We start from the raw sequence: 25,938 nt of genomic DNA, 5'->3' as shown, positions 1-25,938 counted from the left end.
TGTGTCTTCACTGTGTAAAACCAGCCTCATTTTGCTCTCACAGAATCCCAGCATGACTGAGGCTGGCAGGGACCTCTGGAGGTCATCCTGCCCAACCCCTGCTCAAGCAGGGCCACCCAGAGCCAGTTGCCCCAGACTGTGTCTGGATGGCTTTTGAGTATCACTGAGGAGGGAGACTGCACAACCTTGCTGGGCAACCTATTCTAGTGCTCAGCCACCCTCCACAAAGAGCAGAGCCCCGTAAAATCCCATGTGGAGCCCCAGATTTTGTACATAAAGTTGTGTTTCTGTCCCTGCTGTTTCCATGAAACCCTAAGAAATGTGATTCAAATGTCACTGGTGCCTGAGCGCTGCCTGAGGCTGCAGAGTGCCTGAAATGACAGCTCGAGAAGCCCAAATCCCCCCCTGCAAAAGGCAGATCCAAGGTGTGTGCTGAACGGAGAGGTGATGTGGGCCATCAGCCCTGCACCAGGCATGCCTGCCATCCACGAACACCCTTAATTCACTGCCAGCACGGCGGGTGCCTCCCACCCTGCTCTTCCATGTACCCACTCTGGATGAAAAATCCCCTTTCTCTGCTGCACTGTGTAGGGGCTATCCGTAAGCCTTGCCTGCAGATCCTGCCTGCCCCGGCAGTGCCGACGCAGAGCTCGCAGGGTCGCGGTGCCCTGCAGGCCCGAGCTGCCAGGGCCCCTGCCCATGGGGCAGGAGCAGCAGAGCCACCGGCTCGTCTGCCTCCAGCCCGGCTGCCGCACGCTCCCCCTCCCTCCCCTTGTTCAGCGCCACAGAAACACGTGTAAAACCATGACACTGACTTTGCCTCTAATTAGCCCTTAATTTACAAGACACACTCGGAAGGGTAATTAGCTGGCGCTCCGCTCCTGACTGCCACATCCATCTCCTCTTGCCTCCTCATGGGAGGGAGCCTGCTGCCACTGGAGCAGGGACAACGCTGCTCTCCCGGGACCGGGAAGAGCTGGGTCCTGGGGACCGTGCTGCCGGGCTGGGACAGGACGGGACGGGACAGGACGGGACAGACTGCCCCCAGAGCTCAGGCAGTGCCTGCCGGCCCCATTCCAGGCTGCGTGCGCAGCACGCGTCTATCGCGACAGCCATGGAGGACAGGGAGGCAAACAGCAGGAGTGCAGCGTGCCTGGGAGAAGCTCCTCCAGCAGAGGGGAAAGTCCTGCAGAGCCCCAGGGTGCCCAGATTTGCCCCTAGCACCTCCACCCCAGCCATGCTGGGAGCCCCAGACCGCAGACATGTGCCCTTCCATCGCTCCTCCGAGGAGCAGCGTGAGCTGCCACAAATGCCCAAGTGCCCCAGCCCTGACCAGAGCCAGGGACATGTCACTCTGCTGTGGCCAAGGCACCCTCCAAACCTGCCCCTAGCAATGGACCTCCTCAGTTTTTACGGCATCATGTGGAGGGTGAGGCTGGGCAGTGGGAACAAGTGCTGGCAGCAGAAAAGGCAGCAGGAAAGGAAGGCTGCTGTGGTCAGACTCGCACCGCAGCAACCCCAGGCACCTCGAGAGCCTGCCTCGCAGCCCTGCTTGGCTTTGCCAGTGGCCACCCTAACAGCACACCACGCTGCCAGGGCAGGCGGCCACAGATGCAGTGTGACCCGCACCAGGCCTGCAGGACACCCAGCGTGTGCAGAAGAAGACACACTTGGGAAAGGCACCGACACACGCTCAGAGCCCACACCGCACACCCACAGCGACCACTGGACCCAGCACCAGCGCCCAGCACGAGCCTCCTGAATCTGACGCCTGCCTTGTCACAGCATGTGCCATGAAGAAGTGACGCCAATTTACAAATTCAGTTTTGAAATGAAACGGTGCTGCTGTGACTCCCAGGAACAGCTTCTATCAGCCCCTGCAGTCTCTCCAGGAGCTCCCTTGCACTTTACACCAGCTGTCTGGAGTCACCCAGCTGCAGAGAAATGTCCTCACAGATCTCTCGGCTGCACAACTCCGGCTTGTCCCAGGGATCTGCAAGGTGGTCCCAACAAGACTAGAGCCCTCCGGAATTGCGTCCTTTTGGAAGTGACACCACTGGCAGTTGCCGGATATGTTCCCTTTAAATTAGGCAAGCAAAGTGAAAGGTGAATAAAAGGCTACATGTAAAATACTAACTGCCTCTCTGATCCAAAGCCTCCAGGAGCTGAACTCTCCCTGACCCTGCCTACAGTCCCTCAAGCAAAGCTCTCCCAATCACTATTTCCTCAAAATAAAAAAAAAGATATTCATGTAGACATGTTAGTGTGACCTCACCAGCAGGCAAGGCTTCATGATGACTTTTTAAGTAAAGCCTAACTGATGACATGGCAGTAAATGGAAAATGACCTAAAAACAGAACGTCATTTTTCTAAGCGGGGAGTGTGGCAGCCTGGCCACTTCAGTAGAAGACTTGAATCAAAGCAAACTGGAAATTCTTCATTAAGGTGTGGATGCACGGGGAACTGGATAAAGGTGAGTTAGCAAAAAAAGGTACCATCAGTTGGGAAGGAGATCATTTGCAGAGTCACTCGAGGATCTTTGGACAAATCTTTGGACTAATTTAGTATTTTCAACAGTGATTTGGCAAAATAATGCATGGGTTCTGGTGAAACTTCCTGGTGACATTAAGTTGGAAGCATTGCCAGTATTTTGGTGGTGAAGATGTTATGCAGGACTATGAATGTTATGCAGGATTTTGAGAAGTGAGCTAACAAAACCACAACAAAATTTATTTAGTACCAATGCAAAGACATGCACTCTGGAACTAATGGGCCTGATTCAGAAAATCCTGGGAAAGTATGTACTGTTTTCCATGGGATTTGGGTTGCACCCCAATGAAAAGAATGTCTGCAGTAGGCCGGGCCTCCTAACTGGGAACACCAGAAGAGGAGGAATTCTGCAAGTATTGCCTCATCACAGCACCACCGAACCACACCACCAACAAGGCTGGAAAGTCAAATGTGATCCCACATGGGCATGGCGAGGTTAAGTCAAAGGTGATCCCTCGTGTGCAAGATGAGCTAAGCCTTGCATAACTGGGAAGCATGCACACTTTCTGCACAAAGCTGGTATGATACCTCACCTAGATCCTCATGCACAACCTACCACCTTAAAAAAACCTAATTCAAGGTGGAATGGGTACAGAAAACAAAGCTGACTTTCCATTTCTACTAATCCTATTAGCCTACCTGCTCACATTCTACAGCCTGCCGTTCTGAACTACTGCAGAGTGCCAGTAATAGCAACACAAAGTGTATGGACGTGCTAAGTCACATACTTTTTTAATAGGAGTAAAACAGAAATACCTACATCCTTGACAACGTCATTCAGGAAAGGACTACTTCCTTCTCTTCCTTGAACATACAATAACCTGACCAGCACCGAAGAAACCGAGCTGTGACACATCAGCTCCACCTCCTACCATCAGCATCCGACACCCACTTCTGAGCAAGCTCCCGGTGAAGCCAGATGTCTCCTCGACGCACGTGTCCTGGGTGCCGAGTGTCTGCACTCTGGCCAGGACACAGAAAAAAGACCGCTTCAGTGGCACAGATGGACACGCTCTGTGCACCAGCAGACAAAGGACAGGTACCAGCGATTATGGTCCTGGGCTAATCTCTTTGCTGCATTTGATGCTGTCAGCCCAGGAATACTGCCGTTTCAACCTCAGCAAGGGGACAGGATTCTGAAGGCTCCTCCTCCTTTGGCCAATGCACACAGCAGACTGCAACACAAAAAGGTCTTCACGCCCTCAGACCCCTGCCTGGTGTTAACTCAAAGGAAGAGCTATCTCTTGCTGGATTTGTTCAACATTAAAGAGCGGCCAACAGGAGAATGGTCAGGTGGCAGCTAGATTCTGCTCTGCCTGTGCTTCTGCACACCAACTACACTACTGCGGTCAGGATGGCTTGGCTGGACGTGATTATCAGAAGTTGTGCGCAGCAAAGTGAGCTGACAGCAGAGAAACACTTTTAGAAGTTTGCAGCTCTCATGAAAACTGAAGGCACGGATTTCTGAACCAGTTGCTGCTGTCTGGAGCGAGCTTCACTCTTGGTTCCTTCGCTGGAGCTATGTTCTGGCACAGCGTAATTACTCGTGGACAGGGTCATAATTTTTGCTTGAGCAGGATACTGGGCCTCATCCTGTGGATACAGCATGGCCTCAGTTCTTCAGGCTTCCATCGTTTCTCAGCTGGACTATCCCAGCACACTCTATCTGTGTATGAAGCCACCGCTAGCGCAGGCTGAGGCAGTGGTGGCAGGTGCTTTTAGAGAAGGCAGGAAGCTGGCTGGATACCTCACCTCAGCTCAGACTGCCTGTATGTTCTTTTGCCTCCCAGAAATATGAAGGGATAGATCCCTGACCACCTGCACCCCATGACTTCCCCGAGGCCCTGCAGAGCTAAGGGCACGGACGGACAATTGCCTGCAGTTATGTTTCTGCAAGGAGCCACTGACTGTCTGTCCCCGCCTCAGCACTGCTCTCCTGGGGCAGATGGGTGGCTGCTTACTAGGCCCTTACAACATGGAAGAAGCGGGGTTCATTTGGGGGAACAGAGGTATGCTAAATTTTAAAGAGGCACAAGCTGGACAGCAGTTCGGGAATTCCTCCTTGTATGGCTAAGGACAGCACAGGTCTTTTCTTTGAAGTGCCAGGTCTTGCTTTGGCACAGGAAGAGGGGTGGTGCCTCCATGCTACGTTGCAGCAGAGATTGCGGCCGTACGGCATGAGATAGTGATGGAGGTCAGCCCAGGATCCCCAGTGAGGACACGCTGGCATGAAGCAAACCCTGTTTTCTCTTGTACTGCAGTAGGCCAACAGCAACTGCAGATTAATACTATTCACTATCTGCCAAACCATGTCCCAAAGAGTCATCAGTTATTACTACCCATTAACCAAAACTTTAAGGTACTTGTTGCCAACTGATTATCATTTATTCCAAATAAAAATTAGAATTCCTGCAGGTCACCTTAGTGTACTGACTCTGAAGTACTCTGTTGGCGTCTGCAGCCAGAGCACATCTCAAAGCCTCCCCGAAAGCCATGCATGTGGGGCAGCCGCCGCTGCTCTGGACCCCAAGACGCTGCTCCCAGGCTGCACGGAGCATGCTGGACGGTACCCACCTCCAGCTGGTGGGAAACTCCTCAGTTCCGAGAAACCAACTGGTTCTTGAAGGGAGGTGAGAGCCATTGAGCCTGGTTAAGCTGCCTGCCTGTGAAATCCCTGCTGGTAAAGACATAATTCACCACTCTCCACCAATGGGCTGCCATGTACGCAGGAATGCAGCTGTCCTGGGAGCACCCTGCGGCTGCCTTTCCCAGAGCTGCCCCCACCCCGGAGCAGATCCGGAGCCAGAAGAGTCTCTGTCAGGTTGGTTTTCTGAACCAAGCAGTGCATGCTGTTTTGCTGGACGTATTCGGTTCCTTCCTCTTGAACAATTCCTGCCATTAACAAGCCCAAAAAACGCAGGCTAGCTCTTATCGACCAGAAGCACCAGGATGGAGACATGTGATTTGAAAGACATCAAATCCCAAGTTCTCCTTGGGAGGTGGCAACAATGCCAAGCACCTATACAGCCCCACAAGCACAGCCGGGCATGTTCAGGGACGACAGATGTCCTTCCTAGCTCTGCCAACAGCGGATGTCTGTGCAAAATCACTGATCCAAACCACAGGCGACCTAGGTTTCCCAGCCCTGCTTCTTAGCAAGGCCGTCAGGATCTGCCAGCTTGCACACAGTGGGAGCCGTTGCCTTTCACTGGGCCTCACAGATGCTCTGACACAGGGGAATCTCCCTCCTTTCTTAGCACTGCATTTGGAGAGCACATTTTTGGACATATGCACGTGGTAAGTGACTATGTAACACCCTAGCTCCTACCAAAGCTAATCCATGGCAGGTACGAACCACCAGGAGAAACAGCTCTGCATAGTCCAGACATCTCTGGGAGGACCGAAAAACCAAGCCGCCTGCAGCAGGATGGGAAAAGCTGACCGTAACACCGTTACCATTTTATACTCCCATCTCCCAACCAGAACTTGAGGGCACTTGAGATAAGCCAAGGCATCTCAAGCTGACGCACCAGACTCCTCTCTGGGTCAGACGGGGCTGACTCTACGTACAGAGTTAGCGGGACCCCAGCACACCGGAGAAGCCTGTGAACAGGTACTGCAGTAATGGCTGCCCCCCAAAATCCTCAGGCACCAAGAGCCCGCCGACAGCCTGGGGACCGCAGGCAGCTGCAGCTACTCAGTCCTTCTCCAGCCTGAGCTCTGCCTGAACCAAGCACCCAGGCAGAGCCCGTGGAGCCTGCTGGAGCACGCCTGTCCGCTCGCCGTGCAGCTCCACCGCCAGGGAAGGGTGGCCAGAGCTGTGTGGGGAAGGGGCGAATCCCCCAGGAGAGCAAGCGACAGCACACCTGGACAGGCAGTCAGAAGCAGCCAGAAGCCCTCTGATTGTCTGATCTTTTCTGCATAGCATAAAATTACACCATAGGTCTTCCACTAATTTACTGCTGTCTGAACTACAACGTATCTTTTAGAAAATCTTCTAATCTTGATTAGAATATTGTCAGTGACAGAGAAATCACAGCAACTCTTGATAAGTAGTTCCAGTGGTTAATTACCCTCACTGTTGAAATTTGCACCTTATTTCTAGTCTGAATTGTCTTGCTTCAGCTACCAGTCATTGGATCTTGGTATATTTTTATCTGATAAAGAGCTCTCTATTACCAAATTTTTGTTCCTATATAGGTACTTACAGATGGTGTTGAAATAATCTCTTAACCTTTTCTCTGACAAACTAAACAAATTGAATCTTTGAATCTTTCACTATGAGGTGCATTTTGCAAGCATTTCATTGTTTTTACAGCTACTCTCTGAGCCCCTTCCAATCTATTGCTTTCATTCTCATACGGTGGACACGAAATCCATGAACTTCAGCCCTCTAGAAGTCCTCTCCGTCCCAAAACTGACAATCACCATCAACACTTCACAAAGACCTTGACCACATCTTCTAGAATTCCTGAATTAAATAATTCAGACTTGCTGATTCAAACATGTCTAAATCTCCTACCTGCTGTTTAATATGCTTCCTAATTACAGTTGGAATATGAAGAATTCATCATTCTGTGATAAGATACATCATCTTGCCTCTTCCCAGACACCAAACAGAAGTGTTCACTGAACACTTCCCTTTTTTTTCTTTATTAACCATTCTACTATTTCCTTACAGTAATGAATGAATGCTGGTTTTAGGATTCATTAGTTCCTAATAAACTTGAAAAAAACCTTTTCACTGTCTTTAATTCTGCTGGTTACCTTTTCTGTCTCCCCTTGTGCAACCATGGTAATGTAGGCTCCTGAAACTAGCCAAGAGGGGGGAAGGTAAGCTGGGAAATGAGCTTCAGATACTAAATCCATCACTTTTATTTGTATGTTATGTAGAGTCTCCATGGAACATGAAAAAGTTGAAGATTAAGAACTTGGTAAGGTGTATGAACAGTGACTATTCTCATGCTTCACAGGCTAAAAATACTGTATTACAGTGATCAAGATGCTGTGGACAAGGCAGCCACATCAGTAGAAGTTCACCAAGTACATGGCACAAGATGAGTGTAAAGCCAAGACACACCGAGTGGTGGTAAAGGAGACCCCGCTGCATTTCCACGCTGCACTGCTGGGACCAGAACAGGAAAAAGCACCAGGGAGGACACAGGAGCTGCTTTGAGCTCAACATCTGGATCTGTGTTGGAGGAGGAACCGACATGCAAGATTTGTCTTTTTTTCAAGTAAAGCAGCTGTGAAAGAGAAGGAAAGAGAGGTTTCCCTCTAGGAGAGAGGCAGCAGAGATGACAGACTCAGGCAGAAGAGATGACAGACTCAGGCAGAAGTCCGCAAACGAGGAGGTTCTCAGATGTGGCAGGCAGTGTCGGTCCTCCCATCAGCTGAGGCACTGACGTCCCTATGGAGAAAGACGACACACCCAGCAACTCTGGTGTGCTGGTATTCTTATCTCATCGGTGACTTTGTTTCTAAGTTCTTCATCAACAGCATAATTTGCTAAATGTATTTAACTTCTTCCCTAAATTTGACTGGTACTAAGCATGGTCTGGGGAAGCTGGGCAGGCACAAGGTGCATGACTTCTCCGCAAGCAATGAACCCATGTAAAACAGTGAAACAAACCCTTTGTGCGGCTGTAACCAGAGCAAGTCTGGGAACGTCAGGAGCTGGAATGCTTCCCACAAAGCCAAAAGGGTCACTTTGAGGGCTGCTTATAATTAATCACTCGCGGCGGATGTTAGTCTGTGGAGCTCTGGCAAAGGGCTAAATGGCAGAGAGAGCCTCTATCCGCGGTTCCAGCTGGCCATGCAGGACCACGCTGGTGTTATCAACTATCTACCTACTGGAGCTTTCAACTTCTGCTCAATACTTATTGATTACTTTATTATGTTGCCATTATTTTTATTGCTTTTTACAGATACAGATACACAGATGTACAAAATACGTTAGCACAATACAGCTTGCTCCCCTCCACTTTCTTTTGTTCCTGTGCATTCTTTGCTATCTGGACAGAGAGAGAATGAGTAGTTTACACCTCCTCTTAACCCAGAGTAATACATTTTTAAGCAGTGCAATCTTCCTTTTGATTTTAACTTTTTGGTATCCAGTAAAATGTTCTTTAAAAACTTCTAATTATGCTTCACATTTTTTTCTGTTTAAGTTCTTTCTCCCAAATGATCTGGCTCATAATTGCTTTCAGCTTTGTGAAATTGGCTCTGATATATATTTTTGTGTGCGTGTGTCTGTGCGTGCGTGTGTTTAACACTCCTTAGTTCTGATTTGAATGTTACTCTGCCTGAACACCAGTACAACGAAATCAAGGTTACTTTTACCTAAGCCACTACTAAATTTTAGTTTTGTGATTCATTCTCCCCATCTGTGTAGATGTGGGTAACTATGGCATTCTCCATGGGGGCTGCATTGCTTCTTTGAACCAGTAGGATTCAGAAAGTGTAAGGAAGCTTTAGTGTCACTTGTCTAAGTCCTCCAGTGAGTATCACCATGATAATGTAATTTACTCTCCAACGTGTTATAGTGAAATATTTCAGAAACTGTTTCTGAGACACGCAGACTGAAGTGCTGGGAATAAGCAGTGGGGAGTGGGTGAAGGAAAAATGGTCCTTGTTTTGGATCTCTCTCCCGGCCTGTTAATGTGACCAGAGGTGTCACTTACACTCTCTGTAGAAACCTGAAATCCTAAGCCACAGAAAATGTACAAGTAATACTGTTTAAAATAAAAACCAGAAAAGCTACTGTGCAGCTGAAAAGTCCAAAAGCAATCACCAAGACGGCGGTGGGAGACAGACACTCATGACAGGTTGCAACAATACGAATCACCATTTGCATTTACAGTCAGAAGCAGGAAGCCGAGTCTGATATAAAATTGCAGGAAGCAAGGAAGCAGACCCAGAACTTTCTGGATTTGCTGCAGAAGCGTGGACCTGGACAAGTATTGCAGTGAACGATGAAAACCCAGCATTTGCACTCAGCTCACGAATGCTAGCAACTGAAAAGGCCATTCAGCTTACACTAGAATTGTATTATATTTTCTTACATAACTTCCGTTTCTAAAGCTAATCACTCCTAACATGTTTTATACATCCGTGCTTGCTTTGTCCACAGAGGCTGCCTGGCACACAGCAGCACAACCACCCAGTGTGCACAATACCAAGAGAGACCGTGGATCAGCTTGAAGTTCTGCACAGGTCCCTAGGAGGGGACAGAGCAAGCACCGCTCCTGCCAGGAACAAACAGCCAAAATACACCCCGTGGCTCTGGGCAGGTCCTTAACAACAACAAGATTCAGTCGTACAAAAAACTCTGGAGCAAGCCTGTAACAGGATGGCTCTATCCCTTGTCTGCTAGCAATGGGTTTCTGCACCTTCCTCTGAGACACTTCACTGTCCAGCAACCGAATGAAGAGCCCAGCCACCGACCTGTGTGCCTGTAGTGCAGAGCAGCAGAGGAGAGGCCAGGAAGGGGGACTCAAACCAGAAGCGGCAGCCTGCACTCAAGAAGGAATGAGCTGGCAGGAAGACTGGGTGACACCAGAAAGGGCATGAGTTTGTTGCCTGTGAGAAGTTGTGCCCCTGCCCCCCTCCTTTTGCAGCACAAGCATGGTCTGTATGGAAGCGAAAGCATGGTTTTCTGGAAAAGGTCCTCGGTCCACCCCAGGAGAATACCAGCTACCGTGTCGCCCCAGTCTTCCTTGGCAATGTGGGGCAAGTTATTTATACTGAGATTTTCACAGGTGGCTACTAATTACACCCTCTTCATTTTTCCAGGTGCCCTGTGCAAGACACCCAGAGCCAGATGTTCAGAAATGCAGGATGCTTATAACTACAACTGCAGCCGATGGGTCTGGTTTGCTGCCCCTGTGCGACGAAGCTGCGTGCCCATCTGGCTTCCTTCGGCACTTCCATTGTCCGTGGGCAGGGCTCTGATCATCACAGAGTTTTGTCTGCCTTGTTCTTCTCTCCTCTCTGTTCCTCTCTTCCTCACTTTCTCTGAGGCCTTTTTCCCTGTTCAGCCCTGCAATGCACAGCTCCTTTAGTGTTCTAGCAAGTAATAAGTGTATCAAGTCCCAGTAATTATCTCTAATTAGGGTTAGTGATTGTACTGTTGGGTTGGAGAAAATCAATCTCTGGTTTCCCATCAGGGAGGGCAGAGAGAGTCGGGGTGGGGAGGGGAGCCGGCACTGGCAGCTCCCTCCCGTGCTCCGATTCCTCCCACCAGCTTCTCCCTGCCCGCACTGCTAATGGTGCCGCTCGCCCCGAGGAGCAGGAGCTCTGCGCGGGGGAGACGGGTCTGAGCAATGGCAACCAGGGCACAGCCTCGCTCCTCCGCTGGTCTGGATAAGGGGGAGGGCAGCCCACCCCAGGGATGCACAGCAAAGCCAGGGCTGTGATGGCATCGCTGGGCCCGGCACGGCTGGATGCTCTCACAACACTAGTGGCCACTGCCACAGAACAAGGCTGCACCTGCAGGTCCCTCTCATGGGGACACTGGGGCTCATGCCCTGTGTCTAGAGACAAGATGCAGCACGGGGTGCTGGAGCTGCAGAGGCTGGGCTCCCCGGAGGGCAGCGTGAAGCAGCGGCCTGAGAAGGTCCTGCATCTCCTCTGGGCACAGGGTTCGTCAGGCGATGGCAGCCCCCCCGAGCGATGCTCTGCAGTCTGAGTGAAGCCCGAGGTCACAGGTACAAGTTGTACCCCAGCACGCCTACCCTGCATACTCCTGGAGAACACGACTGCTGACCATGTGTGAGTCACACCATTGCTGTGGTCGAAAGGGAAAAAAGTAGAAGGGTTGGATATGCTGGAAGGCAGCTGTGGATGAGGGTGAAAACTGGAAGAGGAATAGCCAGAGCAGTCTGTCACACACCAGAGAAGCTGTCTTTTGAGAAAACTCACAATACAGTGTGTCCGTGATGCCCAACCTACGAGTCTAGCAAGCTGAGCGCTCACACCTCCCAAACAGCAAGGCTCTGGGTGCGGACATACAAAGCAGAGAGACAGGTGAGCAGCTCTCTAAAAGATGGGCAAAGACAGAACAGGTTCTGGACAGAAACCTTTGGCAACTGGCAGGTCAAAATGGAGAACAGCAGCCAGATTTCTGGCAAAGGAAGCCTGCAAGAAGAAGAGCAGGTCTGAAGCAAGAAGGTGCTGCCTTTTTCCCCATGCTTGTACAGAACCCCAGCCACTGGGCAGGAGCTGAAACCTCGTTTTCATGTCTGGGTGACAGCTTCTACGGCTCCCAGGAACGGTGGGAACAGGCAGCTCTGCTCCCAGGCACGATTCCTGCTCATCGGCTCCACAGAGGAGTCATGCTCTGACAAGGGGAGCATGAGGCCCTTCTGGAAACCAAGCCATAGATGAAGCTACTTAATATGCTCAAGATAGCTGGGTTATCAACTCTCTGAGAATGGTAGCATCTTTGCAAACATCTGCAGAGTCACCAGTAAAGCTGGAAAATGATACAACAGTAATAGTTTTTCTGTATGACTGAATAGGCTACCAGTATTTTCACATAATAGCTCAAGTGCAGATAAAATGGTCTTCAGATGTAATGAGGACAGACTCTGGAGGAACGTGGACTGGCAGACAACGAGCACAGACTGTATACAGACTGTGGGTTTTCGTAAGGGATTTCATCTGAGTTGCTCCTTGCTGCTCTGCCTCACAGATACCCCCACATCTCTCCTCTCTTGGCTGGTGCAAACACAATCCAATTTGCACAACTCAGTAACAACTTTGCATATTCACGCAGAGTCCAGGATATCTCAGCTGAGCAGCTCAGTGTGCCTTTCCACTTTACAACCAACAGATCAGCGGTTTCAGCTGATGTGCCACAGCATGCCCCAATTCAGACCTGCAGTGCTGGTATACACCTTTGCCACTCCAGATAAACCTCAAACACCTTAGCGTATCTGATTTCATCCCTAGTAGAAAGCATTTCTTTCCTCCCACAAGAGCAGACTCATTCTGGAAAAAATCATTCTGCTGCCTACCTACAAGCTAGAGTGAGTCAGCTGGCCATCTAAAGGCAGACAAAACCACGGTAAAACCTAAGGACGCAGTATGTTGCAATACCGTAAATACTACTGCCACCATGACATGGCACATCCTGATAACACCCTGTGGTAGTGGCCTTGCTCAGCAATTTAGGAAGCATCACACAGTGCTGTACTTTGTTCCTGGGATCTGTGGGGAGTACACGGGATCACGTCGCAGTGCCAGTGCTGCAATGTCCCTCTGGGAAGCAGGAACGCTCTGCATAGCCATTCCTGTTGTACAGATGTGAAAACTGAGAGACCACGAGCAGCAGTTTGCCAGTCATCCCAGGAGCCCCTAACAAAACCAAAGAGATAACCTGAGTCTCCCAACTGCAATGGCCCTGCATAACCCTAGAGCCCGACAGCTGGCGAGGTGGTGGTAGGATGGCCAGCCTTCGGAGACATGGCTGGCAAGCACCTCGCTCCTGCGTCTGCTCTCTACTAGCACGTCCACAGAGACCGTGTGGCCTTTACCGAAAGCTGGGGATGAGCCAAAGTTCACAGACTCTCTGAAACATACAGAAAATCAACATTTTTGTGGAGCACGGAATATTGTAAACCACCAATGATGTCACAGGTAACTGAGTCCCTTGAGCAGGGACAGGATGCTCATCCTGAAATCACCAGTTTCCCACTTAGAGGTTATGCAGGAACAGCCAATGGTGACTAACCCACAGCCACAGGTAAGCTCCTCCAAACCAAGGGGTTAACCCTACATTAGCCAACTGACCACCCTGCCATGGGAGTCACTGGGAGAGGTCCTGCACTCAGAACAGGTCCACATGAGTGATTTGTGGGGCACAGGAAGGACTTGGGTCAAGCGGACAGTGCCGTTTGCGCTCCGCCTTGGCACACAGCCCAGCGAGCGATGGCCAGGCAGCACAGCCTCCGAGTCCAGTCTGCACCGGTGTTTAGCTCAGGCCAGGCCAGCACCTTTGGTTCATCTGCCTGAGCGGTCTCTGAGCACACAAAATGGATGAAACTAAACAAGAGCACCTGCTGCAGCGCTGCACCTAACATGGTCCAACCACTGCAGGATATCCAGTTCCCCGTACCGGGCTGGAACTGGACTGCGGTACGCTCCCTGCACCCCTGGCAATGGGTGCTGTGCAACTAGCTCGTCTTCACCCACCGCTGCTCAAAAAATCCCATCCCCTTGGTCTAGAGTGGAAACAGCTCAGCACAGTACAGCGGTGCCGACCAACAGCTCTACAGAAGTGCCACCTCGTCCAGGCACAGAGGTGACCACTGCACAAGCCAGTGCTCGCACGTCTCCTGCCCACATGAAGGACAGTGGGCTGGAGATGAATTGGCAGACTTAGGGGCAGCATGCATCTGAGGATGATGGGGATGATGATGAGGGGTGAGGTGGTCTGTTATCTTCAGGACTTCTGAAAGATTTCTTGCAGAATCAAGGTGCCCAAAAGAACAACGCAGAAGGCAGCAGGGAAAGCAGGGGCAGCCCAGGGCTAAGGAGCTGAATATTTCCTTTGGGGACCTGGGATCTAATCCATACACCGCTGCAAAATTCCCAGAACTACTGTTCAAGTCACTTATACCAACCCTTGTCAAAACCAGCCACTAATGATGTGTTCCTCCTGTTCTGAGTGCCCAGGTGGAGGCTCTGAGGACTGATAAACAGGAGCTCACTGCTCACGGCTACACTTTGAAGGGCTAAAAAAAGGCTAAGTTCTTGGGAAAGAAAAAGCAATTCTGAGGCTCTAAACGGGGGGCACATAGTTAGCAGATGCTTTCGGCAATTTTGGCTTTATCTTCTCTTTGCCTCAGTTCTCCTTCTATAGAACGAAATAATAATAGCTGAGAGAACAGAGTTATAACGCTTAGAAATACGAAATTCATCGTAACTCTAGCATACACCTAGCAAATATAAGCTCAAGGTGATCCAGTATATCTTGGTCCTTCAGGCTTCCATCCATCACAAGAACTGGGCACCAAGGTTTGCTGGAACTGTCCTGCCTTGTGTCATCTCTTAATGTTCCTGATGCAGTCCTCCTCTCCCCGGGAAGTCCTGACAATTTCTAGCTTCTACTTGATGCAAAGCATTGAATGCAATGGCTCCGACCTCACATTTGGATTCATCCTCCTACTTCAGGCAGCCAGATAAACATTCGCAAGATGTTACCGTATGAATCTTATAGTGAATTTATAATATTTATAATATACATATGAATTTGCAGTATTTTATACATGATTCATGATGCAAAGTATTAATTACAGATAAATTTTACTAAATCTCTGATCTCTGCTTCATCTTCAGACTACAAACAACCTTTTAACATATTATTAGGAAAGATAAAGGTCCCACACAGACAAACACCACAGACAGACCCTCAACCGCTTCCTTTCAGCTTTGGCACCCCCACGTCCAAGGTCTTGGCCCTTGGCTGAACAACAGTAACTAACATTGAACTTTTCCAGTTGGACTCAACAGAAAGTGAAGTGAGCTAGCTGAAACCACGGCCAGCCGTGGTTTAACACCAGGCTCCCAGTCAGCAGCACATGGCCCCGCTCAAAGGAGCACACCCCCACCTCGCTCCTGCAGGAAGCATCAGACCCGGTTGATGCTGCGGCTGCCCGTGCCTGCCCGCCGGCTGCGGGGAACGCTGGAGCGCAGCGCGGGCAGGCAGGGCTGCTGCGGCAGGGCTTGCGGCGGGGAAGCGCCCGCGCTGCAGGAGGTGAAAGGAGCCTGGCTGGAAGAGGATCTCGGGCTGGTGCATGCACCCCGGCAGCTTCAGAAGCTTCTGCTGCCACTGTCTGCGGAGCTGCTCGCCATGACTGCAGCTGCGGTACCCCGGCCAACCAAGCCGGAAACCTCCACTTAAATCAAACTGTTCTGCTCTGCACTGAAGCAGACTGGGCATGAGCTGGCAGCCGGTTCCAATGTCTCAGTCAAGGGTGACAAAAGAAAACCGAGCATCGCCGGCTATTTCAGTGAGTCAACACAATGTGCCAGGGAAGGCCCGTCTACACTCTCAGACAGTGAAGTGGCAAGGACCACCAAAGTATGAAGCAGAAGCTGCCCGTTTCCATAAGCAAGGAGACCCTGCGGCAGCACATCTAGAGGGAGGGAAGGAGTGCATCCACATCTGGTAGTGAAACAGCTGGGTAGGGATATTGCACCAACCCTGGTCCTGAGATGAGCGGATCCACTGGCTGGTGGGGCAGGACCGGAAAGACTGCTCTGGCTTTTTTTCTGCTAATAAGTTCACAGGCACCAAAATAAAGAGAGCAGTGTTACAGGATTCCTGCCTCAGAGTAGGAAATACTGAAACGATGGGAGGTAGCCATGGATTTTAAGAACAGGTCCTACACACCATGCAGGTAACAGACCAGCCGCAGGATTATGGGCAAATCATGGGGGCAGTAAGCTCATTTTGAAGACACCACACCTTGACCAGCCGGCTTTCCCTGCAAAGTGTGCGAGCACGCGTGTACACTGGGGATGTTCTTGGTGACCCTGGAAACCTGCCACGGCAGGGTGAGATGTGATGCTCCTGCACTCGTGGGCTACTTGCAGGGTGAAGGCAACTTTGGTCCAGAAGTGAGAGCTGAGTTTTTCCTCCTCAGTACCCAAATACCCATTCTTTCATAGGAGATTACTGACCCTGCACTGACCTGAAAGAATACGTTGTGGAGCCACAACCAGGAGAAAGGCACAAGATGATCCCACCAGTCTCCTGTCTGCCATGACCTGCGCCACCCTGCTCTCTGCTGCCTCTTCTTCCCTCAATGTCATTGTCCCCCATGGCGAGCAGCGGTATGCCAGGGAAACAGGTTTTCCCTTTTCTTTGTTAATTCTTCCCTCATTACATTTGAAATTCCACAATCAGTGTGCACTGTAATTGTCGAATTTGATGCTAATGATTAATGAATTAAACATGGATCCATCAATTAGTCCTCGGAGAATAATTCTGCATAAAGCAGCGGATAATGTAATTACAGTAACAAAGATAATGAGATGTTAACATCGACGGAGCCCGACGTGACATGATCACAGCAGGCTCAGCAACCCCGGCCTGGGGGAGCCAATCCCTCACTCTGCAGAGGCAGAGCATCGGGGGGCAGCGCGCACGCACCAGGCCTGGTGGAGGGGGGGACCCGCTGCCGTGACGCTCCCCCAGCACCAGCGGCCAGGCAGGCACCAGCAACAGCAAGGTGCTCTCCTCCCGCTTGCCTTGTGCAAACATGCTCCAGGCTATCTGCTCTGGAAGCGACAACGAAGTGTGCTGCTAAGCATCAGCACGGACCCCGCAAAAATCCTGCAGCTGCTTGGAAACCCAGCACCATCTCCAGCCCAGGCTGGGCTCCCAGGCGCTTTGCTGAGCAGCCCAGACCAGCACAGGCTCCTCATCACCCCATCTGGTGCAACAGCCAAGGGGAGAGGCAAGCTACCCACGCACAGTGCATTGAGGGCTCTCCTGCACGTGCCTGAGGAGCCTGGCCGGCTGGCTCCGGCCAGTGGAGCTGTGAATCAATGCAAGCACTCAGAACTCAGCCAGGGGAGAGCTGGACCCTTGTCACTGCAGAGCAAACACGAGCATCAGCCAAGACACTGCAACAGTACCTCCCCCACCACAGACACACTTAATAAAATGCTCTCCCTCGGCTACAGAAGCAATCCTGCAGCAGGAGGAGGAGGAGGGCTCACACGCAGCCTGCCCTGACACACGTGTCACACCATGCGGACTGTTCCTGAGGGCGCAGGCGACCAAACAGCATCAGCCCTTTCCAGCTCTTCCCCACGTAAAAGACTCCAGTGCTTAAGCTCACACCCCTGCACTGAGACCAGCTCGGCTCATTCTGCTTGGCCTCCTCTGCACCAGAGACACTGGCGCAATCTTTGCTCTCCCGCGCTGCTTGGCAGCAAATCCCATGGGAGGCTCACGGTCCTCAGCGAGCTGGAGAGCCCCACACTGAGCCACTGCAGAGACAGGCAGAGCTTCCTCCTTTAACTTCCTCCCCTCATACCATGCTCTGGCTCTTCCACGCTTTGTTTGCTTTAGTCCCATCTCCAAGCCACCTAGCCCAGCTGCCTGTGCAATGCTGGCCAGAAAATCTCACTTGGGACTGCTGCATTAGCTCAGCATTTCTGGCTGAGGTAGAGCATCTGCACTGCTTCTGCCTGCTACATCAGACAGCCTTCTGCTGTCGGAAGCTGTGCCTCCACGTAGCTGCTTGCAACCACATCAACCTCAGCAATCTCTGCTGATTTTTCCTTACACTTCAACTTCTCATTTGAAGGCAGGTTTTCCAGTGTTCAGCTGCTTGGCTTCCTTTTACATTGCTCAGCTGCAATGCAGTGTCAAGGAATAGGCTCGTGTGCTCTGTGCGTGCCCATGTTGAGTGTGCATGTAAGTACGTGCACAGGCATCACATACCACATTTTCGGGCAGTATGCTTCGTGCCCTTTTCCCCTGTGTTGACTGCTTTGGAGTAGGTCCCTACAAACCTCTGCAAAGCAAGAACACAGGGCTGCAGCTGTGCTGAGACCAGCCTCTCATGCTGATTGACATTGTCTCCACATTTTTCTTGTGCTACCATCTGTCCTTCCCCACTAAAAAATTCCTTTTCATTCAGTCTGCACTTTGAGTAAGAGCTGCCCTCATTCTTCAAGCCAGAAACACACACCGAATGAGATACAAATGGGGCAAAGAAGCAGAAAGGGTGAGCTTGCTGAACTACAGCAAAGATACATCTGGGGATCCCTGAAGAAGAGTGCAAGAGAAGCGATACTCCAGTGGGAAGAGGACCTGCAGGGATCTGAAGGAGACACCTGAACCAGCACTGCCACACGTGCAGTGAAGACATGCTGCCAGGCTCCATATTCACAGCCAGTTTATACCCAGAGCACAGCAACCTTAAGCTCTGGCAGCAAGATCTGCACATCCCTTTCCTGCCCTCTCCAACCCAAACACCACTGGGTTTGCCTGGCACAGGAGACACTGCGAGGTGCTGCTTGCACTCCGGCTGGCGAGGTGCCCACGTCACCTCGCAAAGCTACGTGCCCAGAGCTCACCTGGGGCACTGCTGGGCACCGTCTGCTCCAGGTGCGGTCGACGGGAGCTGCCCGTGCTCGGCGTGCCTAGCATCTGGCCCAGTACTGCTCCAATCCAGAAACTCAGAATAACACAGGCGTCCCCATCATTGGACCACAGCCAGCACTATCTCACCTGACTGGGGATTTACAAGACCGAGCAGTAATTGGCAAGAACTCTTTCTCAGCTTTCTCCAAAGGCCAACACCCACTTGTGCTCTTCCTTTGAGACTTTAGGAGTCTCCACAGTTCCCACCGCTTGTGGAGAACTTCTACTAACGGTTTCAAAAAAGTCCTTTAGCAAGTATCACTGTCCTTTTAGGACACATGTGACTCTGAAACCCAGACACAGGGATGCTCTGACTAACCTAGGTGCTTTTGGTGGTCTCATTTCTAGTTGTGGAAAATTAGACAAACAGACAAGCACAGATGGATCCTTCAAAATCTCTGGGAATCTTTGACATCAACAGGGTAAGTATATGTGCCTATTTCTATGCAGCCTGATTTGCAGCATGAGCAATTGCTTCTCCTGGCACCCGGTGCTGCTGTAGTCTGGGGAATCAGAGCACCAGGACACCTCTTCTGTGCTCATGCTGCCCATCACCAGCCACCCGGCAGCACTGAGAAGGAGGAAAAGTGAGCAGGGGACGGGGGTCGCTGGTGGGAGAGGCAGGCAGGCAGAATGGCTGGGAGCAGGAAGAAGCGAGGAGCAGAGGAGGAGAGTACAGGCAGAAGAGAGGAGGTCAGGAATAAAGGAGCCACATCCACTGGCTATTGGAACAAGTGCCTTGTTCCTACATCCCAGCACGCCCCAAGTGCCCAGGAAACAGCCGAGCGTCTTCCCAGCCAACGGTGCCTCCCACCTCCTGACACAGGAGGCTTGCCCGGAGAGTAACGGTGTTCAGCTGGCCCAGTCCTTCACCAGATCAAGGGCATAAGATGAGACAAAGAGCAGAAGGTCTGCTCTTCAGAAAAGGATGGGTCTTTTAGCTGTATTACAAAAATGTATTAAAGGGGAAAAAAAACCCCATCTTTGTTATAAAGTTGAGATACCAAAAGTTGGAAAATGCCAAGACGGAGTCCGTCGGGACAATTCTTTCATGAGCCGCGTGCATATGTGCTGTAATGCCGCCTAAGGGAGTGGCGTGTCCCACGTACACCCAGCACCGGCCAGGCAGAGCACCCCCCGGCAAAGCGCTGTGGGGCAGGACAGCCCGCCGGGGCAGGGGGAGGGCGGGAGAAGGGGCCAGAGGGACGGGGACGCGGGTGAGTGCTCCGCAGCCCGGGGGAGGCCGGGTCTCTGCCACGCGCCCCTTGCACAACGACGCTCTCCCAAGTGCCCGGTGTGCCCCACCGTCCCCTCCAGTCTCCGCAGCGCTGGCACAGGTACCCGACAGCCAGCTGTGGCACCAGGGCTGCGCTGATACCAAAACTGTCCCTAAAAGCTCCAGCTGGCACTGGAGAGGTGCAAGTGGTTTGGACGTGTAGCCGGTGCTGCGGTGGGGGGCCTGTGAACCGCTGCCCGAGCCCTGGTGATGGCTGACAGCGTCGATCCTTCCCAGGAGACAGCACAGGCCCGGCAGCACCGCCGCGTCCTGCACCGTCCTCCCGCGAGGGTGGGCAGGAGCCCCCGCCCTGCCTGCGGGGAGCAGAGGAGGGTGCTGCCGGCAGCGGGGACAGGAGAGCCCATGGCCGCTCCTGCCACGGCTGGGCCAGGACCCCGGCTGTGGCACAGACACAGGGGAGGGACAGAGGAGCTCGGCTGTGCTGGGAGCGTGGGCAGAGCTGTGCAGGACAGGGCCGTGGCAGGGCTCATGCTGCTGAACCCCACCAGCACCTGCAAGCGTGGGTGTCCTTTGGCTTCAGGTGCATTTCGAAGGTGCCGACCGGTGCCTGCTAGAGAGGATTTCTCCCCAGACAGACACCAGAGAATGCCCATCTTACACAGGGCCTTTAGACCGTGCCAGGAACTGGCTGCCCGCTTTGGGGTTCCCTCCTCACGTCTCAGGGCGCAGTTGGCCAGAAGCGCCAGTGCTTCCTGCTCTGTTTTGCCTAGTTATCTCCATGCAATGCACCCTGAATTTTCCAACTTAGTTCACCTTGCCTCAACAAAAAGGAAGACTTCACTGTAAAATAAAGATTCACTAAGCGATGCTAAAACATCTGACTTTTCACTCCAAGTTCAGAAAGAAATTGTTACAAAGAGTAAAAACGTAACGCTGTCTTAGTCAGCAAGCAAGACCACTTCATGTCTTCACCCCTATCGAGCTCCAAAAGCTGGGGTTCAGCATCCACATGACCACCCCCTCCATCAGAGAGCAAACCGATCCAAACGCTGAAGCCGACATGGAAGTTGACAACCAGCCTCATCTCTGCCGTGGCATGCTTCCCTGTGTAACCTTAAGCTGTCCGTGGTGTATCTCTCCTTCTGCCAAGGCCTGCCTGCGCTCCCATTTCATGCCACTGCACTGCAGATGGCTTATTGAGGCACTGGTGCCTTTGCTACTCAAAGCACTTCTTGGACTGTTTTTATATTGAGTAACACTTCACAAATCATAAGAAGCGTTTACTCTCTTTATATCTATATCCATGTATCGCTTATACCTTTAACATATTTTTAGCCTTCATGCACATCAGTCACAATATATTCTCATCTAAGCGACGAGATGTTTAGTTCAGGCGTGCTCATGAAGGCGAGTTCCGCCCCCCCCCCGCCCCCCCATGCTTGCGGCTTTCCAAAAATCCAGTGTTACATTCCCCTTCTTCCCCACATGTCTCCCAGGATAAGGCCACTCATTTTCCTGATGTAGGATGCTTGGCCCAAAGAAGTCTTGCGATCATGACTGCGGAAGGTGGAGCACGTACATGCAACACCCTCCCGCCCTAGGCAAAGGAGGATGGCTCGAACAGACAAATTATTTCATCGTTGTCCCTGACCACATGCGCACCACTAAAGGGATTCTTTTTATAGTGGAACACAAGAGCCATCAGGGCCCCTGCTGAAAAACCTGTGTCAGTGTGGGGTACTGAGCAGGACAGCAGCGTGCGCTGGGGTGGGCCGCTCTCCTGGCCTGCCTGGCACACACCAGACCCCCACCCGTGCCAGCCATGGGGGCTGCACTGTTTGCACAAAGCAGCCCAGGTGCTGCTCCACCATGGAAGGGTCAGCCTGCAGCAGTGACCTGGCCACCCGCCCAGCCCTGAGAGAGGTCCCTCTGGAGACGTGCACACTGACAACACCGTCCCTCGGTCCTGAGACCCCGTGGCACAACTAAGCTTTTGCCTACACACGGTAACTCTCTCTCCCCAAAAGCCGCACCCAGTCTGTGTGCTGGCCTGCACCGCTCCCTAGGGTCTTGTCCAGGAGAGCCCTTGCTGTAAGCCAGAACCGTGCCAGGAGCACCCAAAGGCTCAGCAGCCGGCATGGCTGAACCATGACGTCAAAGGATCAAGTGGTTCAATGATAGCCTGCAACAAGTCTCCAAAGAAAACCTAGGTGACAAGAAGGTGGCAAGAAAGTGCCATGGAAATATCTGGGCATACGAGAGATGCTTCTGGAATGCATATCCAAAACATTCTCGGACGAGCTCCCCTTGGCTGGCACTTCCCAGGTGTCCTCTCGGTCTTCCAGGACATAACCGGGGAGACGGTGAGCACGATGCACAAACAGCAAATCCTGCGTCAAGACACGGATGAAGAACATGCCACTCGAGTCCACGGAGGTCCAGGTGTGGGGCTTTGCTTCCCAGGCTGGTCTGCTTGGTCAGACCTAACTCTGCGCACAGCGCTGCCTGCGACTAACATGGCAGGCAGGGAGTGAAAGCTGGCAGAAGGGACACGGGCCCGTCGCCTGCGCTTTAGAATTTCCTGATGTTGAAGGGCTTGACTTAGGGCTCAGCTGTAAATGTTGTACCAATGCTGGTTATTTGCATTTAGTTAGCTCTAAACCTGTTAGCAAATCCTGTGCTTGATCTCAACTGCTCTTCCACCTCTGGATAGTCTCTTTACCAGTAAAATTTCATACAAGAATAAAAATTAGGAGGACATTACAGTTGGAAAGTGAAGGAAAAATAGCACAGAAAAGCAGAGACCATTCTGCCAGGAGCTCTTGACAGCCCAGGAGGAGACTAAGTGCTCCAGAGCTTTCAGTAACCAACTTCCAAAACTTTGATCAAATCCCAATATATTTTCCAGGGGACAAAGGAAAAAAAAAGTTTCTAACTGAGGACAAAACTTCTGCTTCCAGGCAATCCTTGCACTCTGAAGATTTACAGCTCTTGGAGAAAAATTTTTAATATTGGCAAAATGAATACAGAATCACAGACTGGTGGAGGCTGGAAGGGACCTCTGGAGGTCACCTTGTCCAACCCCCCTGCTCAAGCAGGGCCACCCAGAGCCAGTTGCCCTGGACTGTGTCTGGACAGTTTTTGATTATCTCTGAGGAGGGAGACTGCACAACCTCTCCAGGCACATATGACATCACATGTGCATATATGCTGCACAAAAAGTAAGCCTTAGGTGGACATAAGGCAGCTGCAAAGTCTGACAATGTTCTGTGCCCCTGAAAACAGGGTTTACAATGGGAACACATGCAACCTAAAATAAAAGCAACTCTGACTACAGTAAAGTTGCCTTCTTTAATGGTTTAAATACCAGGGTACAATCATCCACTGAGCTCAGAGTCCCATGGATTTCACAAATATAAGCCCATTTTTACTTTATTTAGCTACAAGTTGTACTGTCTGTACCTACTTTGGAGGTTATTTTGAATCATCACCAGAGTGCTGCATATATGTACTTTATCCCCATACAGGGCAGTGTGAGATATTTTATCTTTTTTTTCTCCTCCTCCCCTTTATCTACTTCTTTTCTTGCCCCTGGGTAAGGACTGTGCATCTAGTGGACATTAATTAGCACACTCACTTACCTTGGCGAAGCTCAGGTCACAAGGAAACCATGGACCACCTGCTTTGAACTCTAAACACAGGCCATGTGGTTTTACCCAGACACTCCTGGTGTAAAACAGCAAATCATTCAGGTCTCCAAAGCTCATGTCCTCTGAAGATTAACTTGTGCACTGGCAGAGAATGGCAAATTTTGAGGTACTCCCTCTCCAGCTGCCCAAAGCCTGTATCAGATGAGAGATGCCCAGCGGACCCCAGTAACAGTCCCATCCCTAGCCCCAAAGGCGGCAAAACTGCAAAGTCCCTGCCAATTCGATGCAGGGTAGATTCTTTACTGACTCCAAATCCAGTACTCTGCATTACACAGGGATATGAGCAAGTCATCTCAGAGGATTTTTATCATGTTAGTGCGCTTACCGTGGCGACTGCATCATCACCTGCAATCAGTCTTGGAGGCATCAGAGTGAGTTGAAAAAATTCCTCAGAAAACGTCTTACCATTTGTGTACCAGGAGAAAAAAAAACCTTTCTGACCAATGCAGACAACCACCCAAAGCCAAGACACATAAAATCTGATTAAGGTTGCTGTCTTAATGCTGAGCCCCGTGCTGATGCATGTGCTCTGGGTAGCACAGTAGCGCTGTTCTGCTCAGGGGCCCAGAGAGAAGACACTGAACAGAAGATCTCAATTTCACAGGTTTTTACATGAGAAAAGACCACCGTATCCATCCAGTTTGATCCGCTGCACACATGCAAGTAGCAACACAGACATGAGCTGGATTAAAGCATATCTTGTAGGAAGATAACTAATCTCATTTTAAAGGCTTCAAGCAGTGCTAAGTCCACCAGCTCTCCAGATAAACTATTCCAACATTTAATTACCCTCCCTGCTAGGAAACTGCATCTCCTCTCAAGTTTAAATTGCTCTAACTTCAGCCTCCATGCACTGCGTCTCCTCAAGCTTTGTCAACCAGACTGAAAGGCCTCGCACAGTGCTCACTTCTAGGCGCTGGTTTTCCAAGCAGCAGTAATCAGTAATCAAGTCACATCTCAATCTGCTCTTGAGAGCCCAACAGGACTGAGATGACTGTTGAAAGCAGGATACAGGGTTACGTGGGCATTTGGTTTGACATCACCATAAGTTTTTCTGTGGTTTGTCTTTGAATTCTTCCTACAGCTCTGGTAACCTTCTCTATGGAGGAGCTCAGTCAAAGCACCCTAGAAATGCATGCCCGAGAAGTGCCTCTGTACAGAGGCAGGAATTGCTACCACACTCGGGCATGCTGAGGGTGTGCAGTGCTGGCAAATAAATGACAGGGTATAGTGGAGAGCCGTGGCAGAAAACAGGCAGAGCTGCACATCCTTGGTCAAAAAAGACAGTAATTGCAATCATTCACCGGCAGTTTATCTGGTCTGCAGACTAATTCTGACTCTACAGAAACAGCAGTTTGGGTTCAGAGGGGCTTATTATTTCACACTCGGCACCATGCAAACACAGCAATGTTAGCACGCCCCGTTCCCTGTGTTGTGTGTGATGCTGAGGACCCTAGCCAGCTCCTGGTATTCACTCCAGCTGCACCCCATCTCATGAGTCCTCAGCTCCAGAAAGCTGTGAAGCACAGTGCCAACAACACCCTGACCACAGGGTGCAACCGGGGTGCAGAGCAGGACTGAACAGAAAGAAGGATGTGGTCATCCAAGTTCACTCTTGGTGGCAGAGCGTGCAGGACCAGATTATGAAGGATTTCTGTTATCAGCAGCATTATCAGCACTCCCTCGTTATGCCGAAGAGTGGAGAGGTACCCGTACCCTGCTGTACTAGACCGCTGCCAACCGTCGGCTGGGAAGAATGCGTGTGGAAACTGCCCATCCTGGCCAAGGATACCAACCCCGAGGACAAAGTAAAGGCATGTCAATGCCCAGGCAAACTTGGGCAGCAAAGCTCTAAGTTCAACAGCTCCCCTCGGCAGGGCAAGATACCTCCTGTGGCAAAAGAAGCAGTAAGCAGTGTGGCACGAACTCCATGAGAAACCAGAGAGCCTCCCAACCTCACCTCCTCCCACCACTCTGCGGCAGCTGCGCCTCTTGAACATGCACACAGAAAAATAATAATTACAAAACAAGCCCCTCATGTTACAATTTCTCCAGGGGAAAGTGAGGAGGAAAAAACGGGCCACAAAAAAGGAAAGAAACAGAAGAGAACTTGCCAGGGATCAAGAGACATCCCTGGCTGAGATCTCCTTTGTTTTAGGAAGCAACAGCTTCCCCCACACACAGTAACTCATCAGATTCAAGTGTCTCCTCTCAGGAAGTTCATGCCACTAGTTAAAGCTTTTCTACTCTTTCTTCTGTCCCGGACACTAACC

General features: G+C 51.2%; 1 protein-coding gene across 2 annotated transcripts in view; it reads right to left on the bottom strand.

Annotated features, from left to right (window-relative positions):
• AGAP3 (ArfGAP with GTPase domain, ankyrin repeat and PH domain 3) overlaps window positions 1–25,938 on the bottom strand; it is a 156,791-nt gene that overhangs the window by 24,517 nt on the left and 106,336 nt on the right. The gene's annotated exons all lie outside the window — the stretch shown is intronic.

The sequence above is a fragment of the Ciconia boyciana genome, chromosome 2 (genome assembly GCF_034638445.1).
Source record: "Ciconia boyciana chromosome 2, ASM3463844v1, whole genome shotgun sequence".
NCBI classification, from domain to species: Eukaryota; Metazoa; Chordata; class Aves; order Ciconiiformes; family Ciconiidae; genus Ciconia; species Ciconia boyciana.
The sequence above is the reverse complement of the archived record's forward strand: the minus strand, read 5'-3'. Positions and strand labels throughout refer to the sequence as shown.